The 12,847-nt window shown below is 48.6% G+C and overlaps 1 protein-coding gene across 4 annotated transcripts in view; it reads right to left on the reverse strand.

The window, feature by feature from the left end:
* LOC123762961 (synaptotagmin-15) overlaps positions 1-12,847 on the reverse strand; it is a 140,213-nt gene that overhangs the window by 43,642 nt on the left and 83,724 nt on the right. The window lies entirely within an intron of this gene.

The following is a 12,847-nucleotide window of genomic DNA, read 5'->3' on the forward strand; positions in this document are numbered from 1 at the left end:
CCTCACAGCCCTGGTGGATTATCTCAATAACACCAAGAATAACGTACGCAAGACACTGACCTTCGTGGGCAGCGACAGTCCTCCTAAACAAAGGAAACCTTTATCACGTTCCCAAAGTTAAGATGATGAAATTCTATCGTGAACTTAGGTAATCCCCCCGAGACGTGCTGACGTCAGCGTCACCTGGCCCAGTAGCCTCTCCTGGTGTCACAAGTACATATGGTACACAAGTACACCAGTACATATGTACTGGTGTACATAATGTTCAGGGGGACTTTACTGATGTTCGGAGAGGCGGCAAGTCTTTCACCTGCCTGGTTCCTTTACTGTACCTGGCTTACTGTACTGGTCTTGGACCCGTGTCCAAGACCAGCACAAGACCAAGACCCGGGACACGTGTGTGAATTAATCTAGTTGTGCATGCGGGGGTTGAGCTCTGCTCTTTCGGCCCGCCTCTCAACTGTCAGTCAACCAACTGTGTACTAACTACTTTTTTTTTTCCCACACACCCCAGGAAGCAGTCCGTAACAGCTGTCTAACTCCCAGGTACCTATTTACTGCTAGGTAACAGGGGCATCAAGGTGAAAGAAACTCTGACCATTTGTTTCTGTCGGCCCCGGGAATCGTACCCCGGTCCACATGACTACGTATCAAGCGTGCTGTTCGCACAGCCACCGGCCCTGTGTGTGTGTGTGTGTGTGTGTGTGTGTGTGTGTGTGTGTGTGTGTGTGTGTGTGTGTGTGTGTGTGTGTGTGTGTGTGTGTGTGTGTGTCTTGGCTTCATAAAGCCAGGGGTTGGCTGTGACTGCTCCTCATGGCATCTGAATAAAGGCAAAGACACCTAACATTTTTGCTCCCCACAACAAACATTACCAACACTACCAACAAACACTACCAACAAACTTTACACACACACACACACACACACACACACACACACACACACACACACACACACACACACACACACACACACACACACACAAGCAAGCAGTAGGAGGGAGAACACGGTACAAGCACCCGGAAACAGATGTTACAAGGCGGAAATGAGCAGTGTGCGAGTGACAACAGAACTCTCACGATGTCTCCCTGGAGAGGAAAGACTTGGCCTTGTCAAGATGTAAACATGTTATGCGCTTCCGCGTACTGTGTATTCACCAGCAGGACGCGCTGGTGGTAACTATGGAGGGTGAATGTATTAAAGAGGTCAGCCAGGTTGTTGTGTGTAGCTGGAGGCATGGAGGAGGCGTCAGGGAAGGTGATAGTAGTAGTAGTAGGAAGAGTATCACTGGTAGTGTTGCTGATTTAAGTGGTTGAGGCTGAGTATTGTGATGTGCCTAGTATTTCTGGTAGTGAACTTGGGCGCCATTTCTGATGCCATATACCGTGGTGAGTTTGGTGGATCAGGTGTGCCAGGTAGAGTCCCCCTGGTGATGTAACTGCTGGTGTTCATATTGGTGATCCTGGTAGTGTGTTTGGTGGTGATCTTGGTGATGGTGTTGGCTTGGTTCCTAGTGGTGATTGTGCTGCTGTTGCTCATGATGTGATGCTTGCGGTGTTTCTTGTGGTGATTATGGTGGTGTGTTTGTGGTGGTGTGGTGATCCTGCTGGTATTTCGCGTTCCTGGAGGTGATCCTCCACACTTTGGTAGCGGGTGATGGTGGTGTCAACCAGAGGCACCAGTGGAGGCTGCAGCCTTCTCTTGACACTGACGGTGTCAACCAGAGGCATCAGGGAAGGCAGCAGCCCTCTCTTGACACTGACGGTGTCAACCAGAGGCACCAGTGGAGAGAACAGCCCTCTCTTGACACTGACGGTGTCAACCAGAGGCATCAGGGAGGCAGCAGCCCTCTCTTGACACTGACGGTGCCAACCAGAGGCACCAGGGGAGAGAACAGCCCTCTCTTGACACTGACGGTGTCAACCAGAGGCACCAGTGGAGAGAACAGCCCTCTCTTGACACTGACGGTGTCAACCAGAGGCACCAGTAGAGGCAGCAGCCCTCTCTTGACACTGACTGTGTCAACCAGAGGCACCAGTGGAGGCAGCAGCCCGCTAGTGTTACAACTTCACCGAGCATGGCTGCGATTGTCTCTTTTAGAAGAGCGGGATAATATTTTCCCCGTGGCCCGGGACGGGACAAAGCAGCGCCATGTTCCCCTGGACAAATGTCATTATTCCGTCAACAGTTTTCATTGAGTGCTTGGGCAACATTGTGCACTGTGCCTGCAACAATGGCTGGCGGGCCACGAGGATGTGCCAAGTCCGGCTCTACACGCGTAATAATGATCAGATATCGATATACAATAGCGACTTTGTTATCATACGCTGTGCGGTATGATAACAAAGGACTCGTGCAAGACTTGGCAGTAATCTCTGTAATCTCTCCGTGCAGTTCAGTTCCCCCTTAAATACACGTATTGTTAAGAATAATCTTTGCCGCTTTAATATAATAATAATAAGGATGATAATAATAATTTATATAAAGTTCTAAAGAGGGTTTAAAGTGTAATTTTTTGCATATATGAGTGAAAACGAGAATGAGTCTATCTGTCCACAATTGAAGGCTAGATGCTTGGGGTACTTCATAAATGCTTCACCCCAAGTTTTCAAGATGACACGTCTGGGGTGTGTCACTATCACAGGCTGGGGTCGGGGGTCGAACACATTGCTACCTTTTAACAACTTCCGACTCCTACTGTGAATTTTATGAAGTCTGAAACCGGGAATCCGTTCAGTTTTTGAGTCATTTTTTATCTTTTTGTAATATTACGTTGTCAGAGATAAATTATTATTTAGTATCTTTCCTGACAAAATTTATTTCAATTTTGTCTAATCTGTGTAATTAAATTAGGTCTTATTAGAGTGAGGATAATGCTGGTATTGACTGTCACACAGGACAGAGGATCATACACGAGACAATAGGTCTAAACTGTAGGCTGAAGCACACATATATATCATGGGTTACAATCAACTACATTAGACTACACATGTTTTATTTTACGAATTTGTGAATCCAACTTTCTATCACACACTGCCACACACAGCCAGGGATGGATTCATAAGACATACAACTTAAAACATACATAAACAATTTCTTCATTCTTTAAAATGGACAAGCGAATTTAGGATAAATTGTTAGGATGTCGTCCAGTACACCAGATTCAATGAAATAGTTACACAGTTGGTGGTACAATAGATCAAGAGGGTTTAAAATCTTTTTACGGTTTCACATTCACAATAATACAGTGTTCAAGTGGATGACTTAGAGGTTTGTCACGGAGTTTACAAGCTGAATATTCTGGTAGTGGCTCAGTCAGAGATAAAGAGATATAGAGAGCGAGAAGGGAAAGAGAGAAAGGAAGAAAGAGAGAGGGAGATTGCGAGTGCGGAGGGGTGGAAGGAAAATAAATAAATCAATATATATATTTTATATACATATATATATATATTGTTGTATCGTGCATTATTGTATCAGTGTACCAATACATTATTATATTACTGCACCAGTATATATTGTATCTCTATACCAAAACGGTATTGTATCACTGTATCAATACATTAGGCTATCGCGCCACTCTGCCATCAACGTAACTATTCCCTCATCAATCATGTAGATGGACTTCGCAAAAATCAGGCTATATATGGCCCAGGGGGAGGTTTGGTGGGGGGGCGGGGAAGCTTGTCCAATTATACTGTTTTAACAGTGCACGCCACGACCACGCCACGACCATTGCACGCCACGATCATTGTACACCACGATCATTGTACGCTACGACCATTGCACGCCACGACCATTGCACGCCACGACCATTGTACACCACGATCATTGTACGCTACGACCATTGCACGCCACGACCATTGTACACCACGATCATTGTACGCTACGACCATTGCACACCACGACCATTGTACACCACGACCGTTGCACACCACGACCATTGCACACCACGACCATTACACACCACGACCATTGCACACCACGACCATTGTACACCATGACCACCACACGTACCAATTCCCTAACAACCCATCTTGACCAAGAACCACATACACCTCATCGTAACCAAGAACGGCCACATTCACACACCCATTTAACACTGACAAAGGGATAATGGAAGCCAAGGAAAACGCAGGTGGCCCGTGTGAGCCGTTCACACGGAGCTGCGGACGCTGCCGGAGGCCCGGGTGGGGCGTGGACGGGTGGGGGGGGGGGCGGGTGATAACAATATCATGTGCGGGCTTTATTGTGTGAAGTGCCGCCACTGAGGGAAAATTACAACAGACCATCACATTCGGGTACGTTGAGAGAGAGAGAGAGAGAGAGAGAGAGAGAGAGAGAGAGAGAGAGAGAGAGAGAGAGAGAGAGAGAGAGAGAGAGAGGGAGAGAGAGGGAGAGGATGATGTTGTTTTCCCAGTACTGCTGGTCTCTGAGACGAAATGGTGTGGAGCTGTGTTGTGGAGGTCTTCACGGGGTATATGGACACCTGTGGAGGGAGTTGTGACACACCTGTGGAGGGAGTTGTGGTGACACACCTGTGGAGGGAGTTGTGGTGACACACCTGTGGAGGGAGTTGTGGTGACACGTGTGTGGAAGGAGTTGTAAAGAGAGGCAGACCCCCTCTCCAATCCGTACCTCTCCCCGCCTCTACCCACAGCTCTCTCCCTCGACAGGTGACAGGTGACATACGAGTCGCTGACAGCTAGTTGTCAAGGTGTAAACAGACTCGAGGAATGAAGACGGATTGGTTCCTGACGACCAGATAAGCACTCAAACTCCTCCCCTTCCCCCCCCCCTCCCCTCCCCCTCCGATACCGCGTCTGACTGAAATGATAACATATTTTTGCAGGACGTAAAGTCAACACAAAACGACAACACTTCATCTCTCGCGAACATATGCAACCCGAAAATGAAACACTGTTGAATGACACTTAAAATTAGAAGGAAAGACTCTATTGTTGCACGGAATTGCGCGTTCCATCTTCACCCAAACACTTGTATACTACTGGGCACACGGGTAAAGAGAGGGTGCTCACTACAGTAACCACTTTGACTCAATACATCCCGAGGCGCCTCCAGTTTCCTTGCCGAACCACTTCCCCCCCCCCTCCCTACCCCTACACTCTTACTCTTCAGCTACTTATCTTCAGGCCAAGCGTCCAAAGCTTCGTTCCATTTACCTCAATTTTTATAAAACCCTGCTTGGTATGATTTAGAGCCTCAGGTGCATTGATGCAGTCGAGGCATCAATGCCCTCCTGCGACAAGGCATCTATCTGCGCGCGTTAAACTGACGAAGGAGGACGTTGGCGGGAAAAGACGAAGGAGGACTTCGAGAACGTTGACGGCGGCGCTACGAAGTAAATATTGGCGATACGCTCAGGCAGCTTTATCAGGTTGTGGACCTAACGGGCGGGGGAGGGGGTGGGGGGGGAGCAGTGTGAGTGACGGATTGACAGGGGGATGGGAGATGGAGTGACGGAGATATGGGTGACAGATGCAGCTAATACGGCGGGCGCAGATGTACCAGTTATTACCGGCCGGCGACTCTGGGATGCCCGGACCTCGCCACAGTCAGCTCTCCTTGGACGGGAAGTTGACCTGTCAACCTCCTGTCAACCTCCTGTCAATCATACACCTTGAATAATTTCCATGACACGCAGTTCCTGGAAAGTCTGGTATCGACTTCGCAGCATTTTTGGTTTCTTATTGAGGAGCGAAGCTTCGTTTGTAAGATTTCAAGTCTTTAAAATATTTGACTTTCTCGCTCCTAATCAACACTTTTCCGCTCTTCCAGCTGGCAATTTTCGTCAGCTATTTGAGTTTGTCAGTATGTCGCTTAAACCTATATTTTTTATATTGTTTTTTGGTGTTATTGATCTCCAAATTATGCCTATTTATCTTAAATTATGCCTCGTATGTTTTTTCATATCGAAGGTCCTACCACAAGCGATCCCTCATACTAGCTTACGTCCTCAAACTATCCCTCATGACCACGTTTGTAAACGCACATTAATGACGCTATGTAAAAACGCACCTCGAACACTGTTTATGTAGGATAGACGTAAATCTGTTTATTTATGTACTTATGTAGGTTAGATTAGCATTTTAAAAACCACTACAATCATCTTTTGTGGTTGGTTGTTCAATAAATGACTGAACTATATGTTTAGCAGATCTCTAACCCTGTCCATGGAGGACAGAAGAAAATGTATATATATGCTGGTTAGCATTGTAAATGTATGGCCACGTCTGTGGTAGTAAATAAAATAACTGGTCAGAAAGTTTTTCAGGATCTCTCAGCAAAGCAGGAAAGCCGGGGACAGTATTTCCTAACTTTCCTCAGCGAAGATTCTTGTGAAAACTGTCAAAATGACTAGGAAATGACGTCATTATTTTGAAATAAACAGTGTATTCGAATCGTTAGAAACAGAGATGAAAAAAAAACATATAAGAAAAACAGCAACTCTTACATCGGTGGTGATGAAGTGTGCAGTAAATAGACAGGAAGGACAGAGAGGGGGAGAGACAGGACGGGGGAAGAAGACAGAATGGAAGGAAGCGCAAAGAAAGGAACATTACGAGCCACAAACATTGAGCAAGAGGGTCAGGAGATTGATCACAGGGTAGGGGGGTGAGAGGAAGACTCGGGAGTGCTCAGTGCACTTGATCACAGCACTGAGCACAGGGGTCGCCTCCCCCCCCCTCCCCCCACCACTGAGCGGAAAGCAGCAGGTGATAAAGCTCTCATACTCTGTCAAAACAAAAATACTGTTCCAGCAACGACGTTCTTAAAAATAAAATTTGAAGCCATTAACCAAATCTTATAAATAAATTAATCCTAAAATTTTATTCCGGAATCTTTGATATAATAAGAGCGTCAGAATTAAAGAGCGAACCGTAAACAATATGAAGAGTAACAATACAAGAGGCACAGCCAAACACTCTCAAGTTTTCGCCAAGTGTAAATACTGCTCCAGAAATTATTTTGCCATGGCAGAGAGAGAGAGAGAGAGAGAGAGAGAGAGGAAGTGGACTGGGAGAGAGAGAAGGGGGAGTGGGAGAGAGGAAGGGGAGAGGGAGAGAGTAAGAGGAATGGGAGAAAGGAAGAGGAGTGGGGAAGAAAGTAAAGACCATCCCTCAAGGAGCTGTCGGTGGTGGTGATGGTCTCCCGGCTCTCACCTTTCTTTACTCTGGTATTTGTGGCTCTGATGTTCTCAGCCTCCTTGACCCAACACCCGCCCACCTCTACCAGTCAGTCCCCCGCCCACCTCTACCAGTCAGTCCCCCGCCCACCTCTACCAGTCCCCCGCCCACCTCTACCAGTCCCCAGCCCACCTCTACCAGTCAGTCCCCCGCCCACCTCTACCAGTCAGTCCCCCGCCCACCTCTACCAGTCCCCCGCCCACAATTACACAACGCCCACGCCAAAGAGAGTTGTGAATGTCCAGCTCTGTGTTTACGTTCTGACAATACACGGCTTTGAAATGTGAGGTTATGCAATCATTTATTTGTCGGTCATCGGGTGTGTGAGGCAGACGGTAGTCGGGGCTCGGGGTCAGGAGGGGAGGGGGGGGAGGGGGTCATAAGGACGACGAGAGGTCAACTCGTCAAGGAAACCTGTCACTGACAAGGTCACCCCGTCTCAGTTCTCCTCCCTCACACAGTCTCTGTCACTGTTGCTCCCTCTATATCCCCCGTCCCCCGACCTCTCACACACAAGGAACCTGTACACCAGTTGATTGAACTGTTGAGAGGCGGGACCAAAGAGCCAAAGCTCAACCCCCGCAAGCACAAATAGGTGAGTACATGGGGAAACTAGGCTACACTCAACATTCATATTGTGTGAAAATATATTAATGACCTATATTATGGGAGCCGGTCGGCCGAGCGGACAGTACGCTGGACTAGTGATCCTGTGGTCCCGGGTTCGATCCCGGGCGCCGGCGAGAAACAATGGGCAGAGTTTCTTTCACCCTATGCCCCTATTACCTAGCAATAAAATAGGTACCTGGGTGTTAGTCAGCTGTCACGGGCTGCTTCCTGGGGGTGGAGGCCTGGTCGAGGACCGGGCCGCGGGGACACTAAAGCCCCAAAATCATCTCGAGATAACCTCGAGATGCTCTGACAGGAAGATCTGGTGGTGGTTCTGGAGACTAAACAGTCGCCAGAGGACCCCATCCACGGTACTGAGAGAGGAGCCTACGCTATGGTTGCAAACGTCAACATTCATTTGAAATTCACGGAGAAATCTTGAAAAAAAAAAAATCATGACATTTTAGAGAATTAACTTGGAATTTGCTTTGTGGTGACCTTGTCTCAAGAAACACATTAATAACTAGAAAGCAGCTAGAAATGTTACAATGGCATGTTGCTAAATGGCTTCAGGAACTGAACTAGAGCTGCGAGGGAGGGCTGGAAGCGTTAAATATGCCGAAGCTACAAGACACAAGGAGCAGACATGATCACTACATGCAAAATACTACACAGGAATCGACAAAAGGAATTTGTTAAATCTGCAATTTTGAGAACAAGATTTAAGCTACGGCAACACAGGTGTTGAAAAACATGCAATAGGTCTCTTTGGGAACAGTTGTTGACGGTTGGAGCAGTTTAAGATGACAATAGGTGCCAGGATCATGAGTAGTTACACACACACACACACACGCACACACACACACACACACACACACACACACACACACACACACACACACACACACACACACACACACACACACACACACACACACACACACACTCACACAAATGGAATGCATTAGGCAGTGATGTGGTTGAGGCAAACTCCATACACAGTTTCAAATGTAGATATGATAGAGCCCAATAGGCTCAGGAACCTGTACACCAGTTGACTGACAGTTCAAAGACGGGACCAAAGAGCCAGAGCTCAACCCCCCGCAAGCACAAATAGTTGAATACAAATAGGGAAGCTCACACACACACACACACACACACACACACACACACACACACACACACACACACACACACACACACACACACACACACACACACACACACTCACACACACTCACACACACTCACACTAGTTGCAAATAAATAAAACTTGATAAATGAATATATTGTGAAACAACACCTGTACTCAGCTTCAAAAACAATTTTGTTGAGTTCCACCGAGGAAGAGTCACTGTATTAACCAACTGAAAACGGGAAAAGCGGGGCAAGAGAGCTAAAGCCGGACTGTGCAAGCACTTATAGGTGAGTATACACACTTACCCTCGTCTTATACTCAAGTGCTCTCTTGAGAAGGACTCCACCCTCAAGGTCGTCCTCCTCACCAATCTGGCCTCTTCACTTTGGCTTCATTTTACGTGTTTTAACAAAAGTCAGCTTCATTACCGTCGTGTGTGTGCGTGCGTGCTCGCGCGCGCTCGTTTATCTAGTTGTGTCTATAGGACAGGAGCTCTAGCTCTTGAGGCCCGTCTACTGACTTTACTATTATGTTCCCCAGTGTCCTTGACAATACCCCCCCCCCCCAGTGTCCGTGACAAGACCCCCCCCCCCCGTAACAAGACCCTCAATCGATTAGCATAACAAAATATTTCGTATGTTTTGGTGAAGAGCTCCAGGAGGGGCAGTGTTGTGAAGGACAGGTGGAGGAGAGGCGAGGGTGTGGCCGGGGGCTGGGAGGGTGACCAGTGAGGGAGAGTGACAAGCCTGAGGGGAGTAACCAGGGAGTGAGTGACCCCTAAGCCACACAAGGGATGAAGGGGAGAGAGATGTTGAGTGTTTTGTAAACTCAAACTGTTAGAGAGAGTGCAAGACTTGTGTCTCCTGTTAGTAGGATTATAGAGCTTTATTCTCTCATAGCTCATAGTAAGCCGCATCTTAGTTATTTTCTCTGGAACCCGACCCGTCATTCGCTTTACTTCCAGGTTCCCAATTACTGCTGGGTGAATAGGGGCGAATAATTTAATATGGGTGTCCAGTCCTCTGTGAAGGGGGGTTCGAGCCCCATAAATTCATGAGGCATGTGGCGAGGGTATTGGCATTTAACCCTCGATAAAATGACTTGACTGTATATACCGTATGCACAGGAAGCCTAATATATGGTGTCAACCCACATACCCGTTGGGTGCCTAATTTAAGTGTTGTCCTTGCAGCAGCTGGTGGGAGCTGCTGGCTACCGTGCCGGACTCAGCCTTACTCAGCCCAGATTCATCTGGTGAGTCCGGCTCTTGTGTATCCTTCCTTCCTCACTGGTGGCAAGAGTCAGCTACTTGTCACTGACACAGTGTCATCACCAGCCAGCATACTTGTGTGGCGGTCATGTCTGGCACTGTTACTACACAAGAGCCACACGATGAATATATGTAAGAGATTGGAACGTAATTATCCTTATAGTTGCGGCTGTACTCCACCAACAACCATGAACGACAATTTGCAGGTCGATATGTATCCAGCCAGGAGCCTGTTCGCTGTGTTGCCTGTACGGAGCACGCCTTACCGCTCCGCCCATCACCAAGTCTCTGGACTGATCTCAATCCTTCCCCGGGAGGGCTTAGACGCTTGAGCGCCACTTTCCTTCTTGAGGGAGGACCTCAACCATAGAGGCTTCAGACTCCAGACTTTCTCTAAGACCTTAACCTTAGAGGCTCCAGACTCCAGACTTTCTCTTAAGACCTCAACCTTAGAGGCTCCAGACTCCAGACTTTCTCTAAGATCTCAACCTTAGAGGCTCCAGACTCCAGACTTTCTCTTAAGACCTCAACCTTAGAGCCGCGCCTCTAAGCGCCTCCTTTCTTACGGAGGACCTGAACTTTTGAGCGCGTCCAACCTTCCCTCCTCTCCCACCTGTATTATTTGCAGCACATTTCCTCCTTGTTGACTTTTGTGTTGTTATAATTTCCCCCGAGGTCCCGGTAGGTCGGACTGTGGCGTATATATTGCTTGCTAAATCCTGGCGCTCCACAGTTACAGCCCCGCTCCTGTGACAGGTATGTCACAGGAGACATGACTGTGACAGATGAGCCCCCACAACGGGCTCACCATAGACCGTGCTACTTGGAACGTTTTGTTCCCAATAGCTGAATCTATAACAACTTGGCGCTCATGACCCTCACTCCCCGGCCAGTCTCCATAATACATTCCCCCGCCTGAGTCATGGCTGCCAGCGTCCGCCGGATCTTTCCAATCAGTCGCAGTTTCGTATTTAATTCCTCCACTCTTACTAAGGCCGGGGTCCCCCATTATCTGGATCATCACTATAGGGCCGGGGTCCCCCATTATCTGGATCATCACTATAGGGCCGGGGTCCCCCATTATCTGGATCATCACTATAGGGCCGGGGTCCCCCATTATCTGGATCATCACTATAGGGCCGGGGTCCCCCATTATCTGGATCATCACTATAGGGCCGGGGTCCCCCATTATCTGGATCATCACTATAGGGCCGGGGTCCCCCATTATCTGGATCATCACTATAGGGCCGGGGTCTCCGGGAGCCCGTGAGAAAGTGACAAGACCTTGAGAAGGGAAGGAAACTATCAGGAGAGAGCGCAAAGCCATTACCACTATATCTTGAGGTTATCTTGAGATGATTTCGGGGCTCTAGTGTCCCCGCGGCCCGGTCCTCGACCAGGCCTCCACCCCCAGGAAGCAGCCCGTGACAGCTGACTAACACCCCAGATACCTATTTTACTGCTAGGTAACAGGGGCATAGGGTGAAAGAAACCCTGCTTATTGTTTCTCGCCGGGGTCCGGGATCGAACCCGGAACCACAGGATCACAAGTCCAGCGTGCTGTCCGCTCGGCCGACCGGCTCCTATATAAGATAGAGCCGAGAAGGCTGAACTAAAGACTAAAACCAGTGCGCTAAAGCAGAAGCGAAAAAAGAAACAGGGCAAAAGGAGGAACCCCCCCCCCCCACCTCTATTTAAACCTTTGACCCAAATATCACAGTAACAAAGTTATCGCGAATAACCGAACTCAATTACGGGCTCACCATAGTCCGTGCTACATGGACATTTCATTCTGAATACCTAAATCTAAACAACAACAATAACAAGGGTGAACTACCCACTGCTCAGGCACTAGTGCCAGGCAGGAGCCAGTCTCCCCCCCCCCCCCGAGGCTTGAGCACCCTCCCACACATCTCCTTGACCTTGATGGTTGACCTAATTCCCCAGGGCTGACTTGGGTCACTGGCCAGTTGTAGTTCGGGCTGTGACGAGGCTCCTGAAGCCTCCACACGGAGGTAACACAGTCACCAGGGCCACTTATTCTCCTAAGTGTCAATTTTCATTATTTTATCAGCAAAGTCATGGAACCTTAAGGGAGCCGGTCGGCCGAGCGGACAGCACGCTGGACTTGTGATCCTGTTGTCCCGGGTTCGATCCCAGGCGCCGGCGAGAAACAATGGGCAGAGTTTCTTTCACCCTATTCCCCTGTTACCTAGCAGTAAAATTGGTGGAGGCCTGGTCGAGGACCGGGCCGCGGGGACACTAAAAAAGCCCCGAAATCATCTCAAGATAACCTTAAGATAACCTTCTATAAGTGTTTCAACACTACACTCTCTTATAAGTGTAGTGTTAAAACGCTAGGTCTTGAGGTTATCTTGAGTTGATTTCGGGGCTTAGTGTCCCCGCGGCCCGGTCCTCGACCAGGCCTCCACCCCCAGGAAGCAGCCTGTGACAGCTGACTAACACCCAGGTATCTATTTACTGCTAGGTAATAGACGCATCAGGGCGGAAGAAACTCTGCCCGTTGTTTCTCTCCGGCGCCCGGGATCGAACCCGGGACCACAGGATCACACGCGTCCAGTGTTCAGTCCGCTCAGCCACTTACTCCGCCGGTAAGTTTATTTT

Source organism: Procambarus clarkii, chromosome 47 (assembly GCF_040958095.1).
Source record: "Procambarus clarkii isolate CNS0578487 chromosome 47, FALCON_Pclarkii_2.0, whole genome shotgun sequence".
Taxonomy (NCBI): Eukaryota; Metazoa; Arthropoda; class Malacostraca; order Decapoda; family Cambaridae; genus Procambarus; species Procambarus clarkii.